General features: G+C 39.3%; 2 non-coding genes across 2 annotated transcripts; both read left to right on the top strand.

Annotated features, from left to right (window-relative positions):
- The first annotated feature begins 1,198 nt into the window (after positions 1 to 1,198).
- Positions 1,199 to 1,304, top strand: LOC121225350 (small nucleolar RNA R71). The gene has a single exon (XR_005923215.1). It is a non-coding gene; the product is annotated as a small nucleolar RNA R71 (small nucleolar RNA).
- A 5,884-nt stretch (positions 1,305 to 7,188) lies between these two features.
- Positions 7,189 to 7,294, top strand: LOC121227689 (small nucleolar RNA R71). The gene has a single exon (XR_005925232.1). It is a non-coding gene; the product is annotated as a small nucleolar RNA R71 (small nucleolar RNA).
- Positions 7,295 to 7,682: the final 388 nt, after the last annotated feature.

Here is a 7,682-nt window from a genome sequence, read left to right as displayed (position 1 = left end):
GACGTTGATACTAGCCTCTAGATCAGCTAATGAATGATTAACATCTAAACTACCAATTAAGTAAGGAATAGTAAAACTCCCTGGGTCTTTTAGTTTGTTGGGTAGTTTATTTTGGAGAATGGCCGAGCAAACTGCGTTCAGCTCCACATGCAATGCTTCGTCCAACTTCCGCTTATTTGCTAAAAGCTTCTTTAAAATTTTCATTACGTTTGGCATCTACGATAGAGCTTCAATAAACGGTAAGTTAATATGTAATTTTTTTAAGAGTTTAAGGAATTTACCAAATTGTTCATCTGAGCAGTCTTTCCTTGTCGCGTTGGGGTATGGCACACGAGGTTTATATTCGATAGTTATTGGTTTGTTTGTATTTTGATCTACCTCACCTTGACATTTGCTTACCACAGTTTCTTGCCTCGGTTCTAGTTCAGGCTTAGCGACTTCTTCGTCATCTTGAATATTAATTGCGTTGAGTTGTTCCCTTGGGTTAGGTTCGATATTACTTTGCAAACTACCTTGTGGTCATTCGAAGATTAGTTTGGAAAGCTGGCCTATTTGAGTTTCGAGTCTTTGGATCGACGCTTGTTGATTCTTAAGTGCTGTCTCGGTGTTCTAAAAACGAGTTTCTGACACTGATATGAACTTTGAGAGCATCTCTTCAAGGTTTGGCTTATTTTCCTGTTGGTAGGGTGGTTGTTGGTAGCCCGGAGGATGTTGTGGTCTTTGATTTCCTTGACTGCCCCACACGAAATTGGGATGGTTCCTCCAATCTGTATTGTAAGTGTTGCTATATGGATTGTTTTGAGGTCGAGGATTATTACCCATGTAGTTTAATTGCTCGTTATCCATGCTGTGGCCATAAGGTTGGTGTTTCGAATGGTTTGTTCCACCGCTACTTGCTTCGCACTGCATTACTGGGTGAACCTGTGAAGAATTAAGAAAACCATCAATCTTTTTATTTAAGAGTTCTATCTGATTAGAGAGCATGGTGACCGAATCGACGTTATAAACGTCAGCTGTTTTCGTTAGCTTTGTCCTCATGACTTGCCACTGATAGTTATTCAGTGACATCTCCTCAATAAACTTATAGGCATCTTCAGGTGGTTTATTATTGATGGTTTCGCCCGCCGCTGCGTCAACCATTTGCCGAGTCGAAGGATTCAGACCATTATGGAATGTTTGAACTTGGAGCCAAAGCGGTAACCCATGGTGAGGTCACCTTCTCAGTAAGTCCTTGTATATTTCCCATGCATCGTAGAGGGTTTCTAAATCTATCTGCACAAAAAAAAGATATCATTACGTAATTTAGCCGTTTTAGCCAACGGAAAATATTATAGTAAAATTTTTTCGGTCATTTGTTCCCAAGTAGTAATTGACCCTAATGGTAACGAGTTCAACCACTATTTAGCTTTGTTCCTTAATGAAAAAGGAAACAACCGAAGACGTATGGCATCATCAAAAGCGCCATTAATTTAAATGTATCGCATAGTTCTAAGAAGTTGGCTAAATGATCCGCTTAATTATGACAAATGTAATCTTAGACAGGGTCTATTCCTTCTTTGAATAAGAGCATGTCTTGAATCAATATCCTAGGATATCAAAACAAGAATTAAGAACACATAATTAAGAACAAGTTAAATATTTATCATACGATTCAAAAAATAATAACAAGATTCATCTTAAGTTTCATTCCCCTTAGGTATTTAGGGGATTTAGTTCATAACTAAATAATAAAACATCTCAGAAGAATAAAGAATACAAAACATAAAGAAAACCCAAAACTCCTGAAGGGAAATTAAGGAGAGATCTTCAGTCTTGATGAAGAATCCGACTTATGAGATGGATCAATCGGCTTTCTTAGAGTAATTCCTTAACCCCTATTCTCTGTTTCCTTTTTCTTCCTCCACTAGGGTGTATTTATAAGCTTTGGAGTGCGTAAAAACCCTCAAAATTGGCATTTTCCGAATTAGTCTCAACTTGGGCTCAACAGGGAAATGGTCGTGGCACACGCCCGTGTTCGATTACTTCAGGCCGTGCTCGAGCCTACCAAATTGACACGGCCATGTGGTCTGCCCGTGTAAGGAGGTCCAGGTCGTGTTAATTTTGTACTTTGGCCCGTTTTCTTCATTTTTGGCCCGTTTCTCGTTCCTTTCGCTCTCATATGCTCTCCTAAGTATAAAACATGAAATTAAAACATTAGGAGCATCGAATTCACCAATTCTAATGAGAAATCATCCCTAAAATGCATTAAACATGGGGCAAAAATATGTATAATTTATGGTTTATCAAATACCCCCACACTTAAGCATTTGCGTATCCTCAAGCTAAATTCTCAACTCATGATCAAAGTAAATTCTTCTTAACTTATAATTTCTATCGATAATATCTCACATTAATCCATAAGTAATCATACATTGAGAATTTAACTAAAAGAACATAAAAGTTTCAAACATTCCAAGTTGAGCATTTTATTCCGAAAACATAGGCGCCTCTCCTCATCTAAGTAATTACCTTTGATTCAGAATATCACAGATTTTCACATCCTCACTACAAATTCACTCAAATCACTCGAGGTGTTTAAAGATAATAAATGAAGTACTCAATAGTCAATAATGAAAAGTCATTACCATAGGCTTGAATGAAAATCAAATCTCCACCACTATAATTTAAGATAATACATCAATCAAAAGGTCTTTAAAGGGTTGTAATGAGGCTTGGTTAGAATGTGTGGTCACAAGCTAAAAGAAAGGGTTAGAATCGAGATTGAATTGAAAAATTACCTAACTAGAAAAAGAGTTAATCATTACTTGCGTACAGCAGAGCTTCTTCTCAGAATATGAAATTACAGATATGTATACATAGTTGTTTTTTTTAAGAACAAGTTAAATAATAAAGAGTAACTATTAAGAACAAAACATAGCTAAGCAATTTATTCAACTCAAATCTCGACAAAAATAGAGATTAATTTAGGGGATTTCGACAATAATGGGTTAAGGGTTAATATTAAGGGTAATATAAGAAACGGCTTCTTAGGCTCAAGGGGGTTTACTAGGGGTTCATCGTGGAGGTAGGCTTTTCATGGCATGAGTGCGTTAATCCTAAGTGCCTTAATCATTTTGACATATCAAATCAAATGGTGTGGTCTCGACATGCATAATCAAGCAAGTTCTAGAATAACAGTTCAATACTAACGCACTCAAAGAAATAATAAAAGTGAGCATGAAAGAATTAACAGATGCTCAAAAGGCTCAAAAATCTCACAAAAATTATGGATTTTTTTATGTTAAAAACTTGTGAATTCCAATTCAAAGTAATACCTAGACTTTGGGAAACAGCCTAATATTTGAATTCTTAAAAATCAAATTACCTTGCTTGATTCTCTAATGTCTTAAAGTTTAAACAATCAATGCATAAATTGCCTATGTTTCAATTCAAGCTATATTAATCAAAATCATAAATCAATCAAAATTTATCCTAAATATGATATGAGAGCTTTTTAAAAGAACAAGACAGTTATTCAGGGATTTTTTTGATAATAAATAAATACCCCCCACACTTAAGATGTACATTGCCCTCAATGTACAAAGATAGATAGTATAACATAAAAATAGGATGGGGGAGAAGTGAAACTTCCTGTATGATGAATTCCTCGAACTAGAGTTTTAGAGAGTGATCGGTTTGAGAGTAGAGGAGGATACTTCGGCGGTCGTAAAGGTTCATTAGTCCATAAGTCCTGCGCCAAAAATATATTATCTCTAGTGGTAGCTATGGTCATGGGCGAGCAGGACATGGCAGTCGTGGAGAACCTTTCCCGGTGGAGTTTTAGTTCCTATGCGATGATGAGCTTAAGAGCTCTATATAACTGTGATAAAATCAAGAACTTTTTAGGGAATATTAGGAAGAATAATTACTCATAAAGAAAAACCAAAATTCATAATTAAAAATAAAATAAAATTCTAAAATTCGCTAAAAAATAAAATAAAAAATAAAACTAAAAAATAAAAAGTAGTTTCAATAAAATTAAAAACATAGAATAATAAATAAATATTTTTAAACATCTTCATCGCTAGATGGTTCGCGAGGTGGGACTAGCGATGAGATGTAGAGGTGCTGACAAATCTGTTGTAGAGTAGCATCAATGTTGTCAAATCGTTGATAACACTGCTGCTCGAATCGGGTGATGCGTTCAGATATATCAACATATGAAGCCACCGCATGAACTAGACAAGAGGGTGGTGGTGGCTGAGTTGGTTGGTCCTCGTGCTGTGGGGGGACATCATCAGGAATGTCCTTGTAGGCCTCCTCCTCGGTAGATCGAGCGAGACGATACTGGGGAGGGTAGGTTCCTCGGCGCCTCTCGATCATCCTTATGCTAAGCATGCTCGAGATGCCTTGTGGAGACATCTGGCCGATGAGGGTGAGGGATGATTCTTGGGCCGGGGTGTTGAGGAGACCGAAGTGTCACCCCAGTCGGGTCACGTAGGGGCCAATGGAGATGACCCCCTTCCGATGTCGCTCCGTCTGGTGTTGAATTGCAAGGGCGATGAAATAGGCAATGTCGATGACGTGCCCTTGCGACATGCACCAGAAGAAGTAGACGTCGTGGGTGTTGACGACGCCAGTGCTCCTTCGCCTCCCTGTAATCGTGTGAGCTAAAATAGCGTGTAAGTACCTCAAGGATGGTGGGAGAACTGATGCCTTGGAGCAGCTAGGATTATAGGAGGTCGTGCTAGGGGCCAAAGTGTGCCAGCACTTCGAGGGAGAGAAATGTATGTGCCGACTGAGAGCATGTAGTTTCATTCTCCTCCTTGAACTCCTCCGTATATAAGCCAAGTGCCTCACTGAACTCTAAGACGCTTAGCTGGCGGACTAACTCTCCTTGGCGAAACTACACCGTGTCGGGATCATCGTAGTTCGTCATTACAGTCTGGAGATGGAACGTTGAGCATAGTTCCATCGTGAGCTCGAGGTATGTTGGTTCGATGATCCCAAAGAACAACTTCCAAGGGTCGATAGTCAAGAGGGCTCGAATCGAATCAGCCATCTAAACTTGTTCTACGGCAGCCCAATCAATGTAGCGGCCCGCAATTAAAGGTCGGGCCCGAAGTATCTGAAAAAGTTCTTCATGAGGCCCTCGGGGAACTGTAGAGAAGGTGACGAATTTCTGAGGTTAGACCTGCGGAAGAGGACACTTCCTTCCTCTTCTTTGAAGCAGGTACGACAGTTTTCTTTCCTCTTGAAGACGACGTTGTGTACCTGCAATATAACCGGATAATAATAATAGGTAAACAAGTTTGAAGAAATAAATCCTGAATTTAAATTAACTTATTTCAGCCAAGACTACTAATATAAAGCATACTCAACCATAATAACAATGGGCGTGAGAATAGAGATGTAATGGTTATGAGGTTTTCCTAGCCTTGAGTTAACATGGAATGTATGATAACTAACCTCAGAATGCAAATTAAATGATAGATAATGGCATGGTAATAGCATGGGAATAAACATAGCCTTGAGTCAACCACGGGTGTTTCACACGGGCGTGTCGAACGCTCGTGTTGTTTTGGCAGGTTCGACCACGGTTCTTCCACATGGGCATGTTGCACGCCCGTGTTGTTTTAGCTGGCTCGACCACGGCCATATTGCACGACCGTGGGTATAATCGTAGCCCATGTTGGGGAAATCTTTTGCCCTATTTTCACATAGCCTTAAGTACGCCCGTGTGCTTGGCCGTGTCTATGTGGAAACACCTGTATTCAAGATTTCTATTAATAAGTTAGGAGTTAAATACCAAAATTTAAAGAAATTAATATTGTTAATGCTTGGGTTGTCTCCCGAGAAGCGCTTATTTATAGTCTAAGCTCGACTTACCTCTCCAGTGAATGGTCATGGTGGTTTGAGGAGTTTATACTCCTCATTCTTGCTATCAATCTCATCAAAATAAGGTTTTAATAGGGTGTTGTTTACCTTAAAAGTGCCGAACTTGGGATGACTCACCTCCACCGTACTGAATGGAAAAATAACGAGTACCGTAAAAGGGATTTCCTCATTCGGTGTGGTAGTGGCAATGTAGGGATCTGCGGCATCTAATAAGACCTTATCACCAACCTTAAGTTGATTTGGAGAGGTATTAGGCTCATTTTGGCGTAGTTTCGATTTGTCGGGTGTTCTTGGTTTGTGCATCTGCCATTCATCGAGTTCTTCAATTTGTAATCTTCGATCTTCATGAACAGGTCCTCTACTATTGCTTGAGAACGACTCTTGTGCTTCTTTCAGACTCATTTTCTGCAAAGTAGGTCTTTCCTTGTCGCGTTGGGGTATGGCACACGAGGTTTATATTCGACAGTTATTGGTTTGTTTGTATTTTAATCTACCTCACATTGACCTTTGCTTAACGCAGTTTCTTGCCTCGGTTCTGGTTCAGGCTCAACGACTCCTTCGTCATCTTGAATATTAATTGCGTTGAGTTGTTCCCTTGGGTTAGGTTCGGTATTACTTGGCAAACTACCTTGTGGTCGTTCGGAGATCAGTTCAGAAAGCTAGCTTATCTGAGTTTCGAGTTCCTGGATCGACGCTTGTTGATTCTTAAGTGCTGTCTCAGTGTTCTGAAAACGAGTTTCTGACACTGATGTGAACTTTGAGAGCATCTCTTCAAGGTTTGGCTTCTTTTCCTGTTAGTAGGGTGGTTGTTGGTAGTCCAGAGGATGTTGTGGTCTTTGATTTCCTTGACCGCCCCACGAGAAATTGGGATGGTTCTTCCAACTTGCATTGTAAGTGTTACTAAATGGATTGTTTTGAGGTCGATGATTATTACCCATGTAGTTTAATTGCTTGTTATCCATACTGTGGCCATAAGGTTGGTATTTCTAATGGTTTGTTACACCGCTACTTGCTTCGCACTGCATTACTGGGTGAACCTGTGAAGAGTTAAGAAAACCATCAATCTTTTTATTTAAGAGTTCTATCTGATTAGAGAGCATGGTGACCGAATCGACGTTCTAAACGCCAGCTATTTTCGTTGGCTTTGTCCTCATGACTTGCCACTGATAGTTATTCGCTGACATCTCTATAAACTCATAAGCATCTTTCGGTGTTTTATTGTTGATGGTTCCGCCTGCCGTTGCGTCAACCATTTACTTAGTCGAAGGATTCAGACCATTGTGAAATGTTTGTACTTGGAGCCAAAGCGGTAACCCATGGTGAGGGCACCTTCTCAAAAGGTCCTTGTATCTCTCCCATGCATCGTAGAGTGTTTCTATTCCATCTGCACAAAAGAAGAGATATCATTACGTAATTTAGTCGTTTTAGCCGGCAGAAAATATTTTAGTAAAAATTTTTCGGTCATTTTTTCCCAAGTAGTAATTGACCCTCGTGGTAACGAGTTCAACCACTGTTTACTTTGTTCCTCAATGAGAAGGAAAACAACTGAAGACGTATAGAATCATCAGAAACACTATTGATTTTAAATGTATCGCAAAATTCCTGAAAGTTTGTTAAGTGAGCGTTGGGATCTTCATCCTGCAAACCATCAAACTGAACAAATTACTATATCATCTGAATAGTGTTAGGTTTTAATTCAAAAGTATTTGCAGCTACAGCAGGTCTAACTATGCTAGATTCAGTTCCTGTTAAAGAAGGTTTAGCATAATCATACATAGTGCATGGAGCAGGATTTTGATTAACCG

This window comes from Gossypium hirsutum, chromosome A03, assembly GCF_007990345.1.
Source record: "Gossypium hirsutum isolate 1008001.06 chromosome A03, Gossypium_hirsutum_v2.1, whole genome shotgun sequence".
Classification (NCBI taxonomy): Eukaryota; Viridiplantae; Streptophyta; class Magnoliopsida; order Malvales; family Malvaceae; genus Gossypium; species Gossypium hirsutum.
Note: the sequence above shows the minus strand (reverse complement) of the source record. Positions and strands in the feature narration are given on the sequence as shown.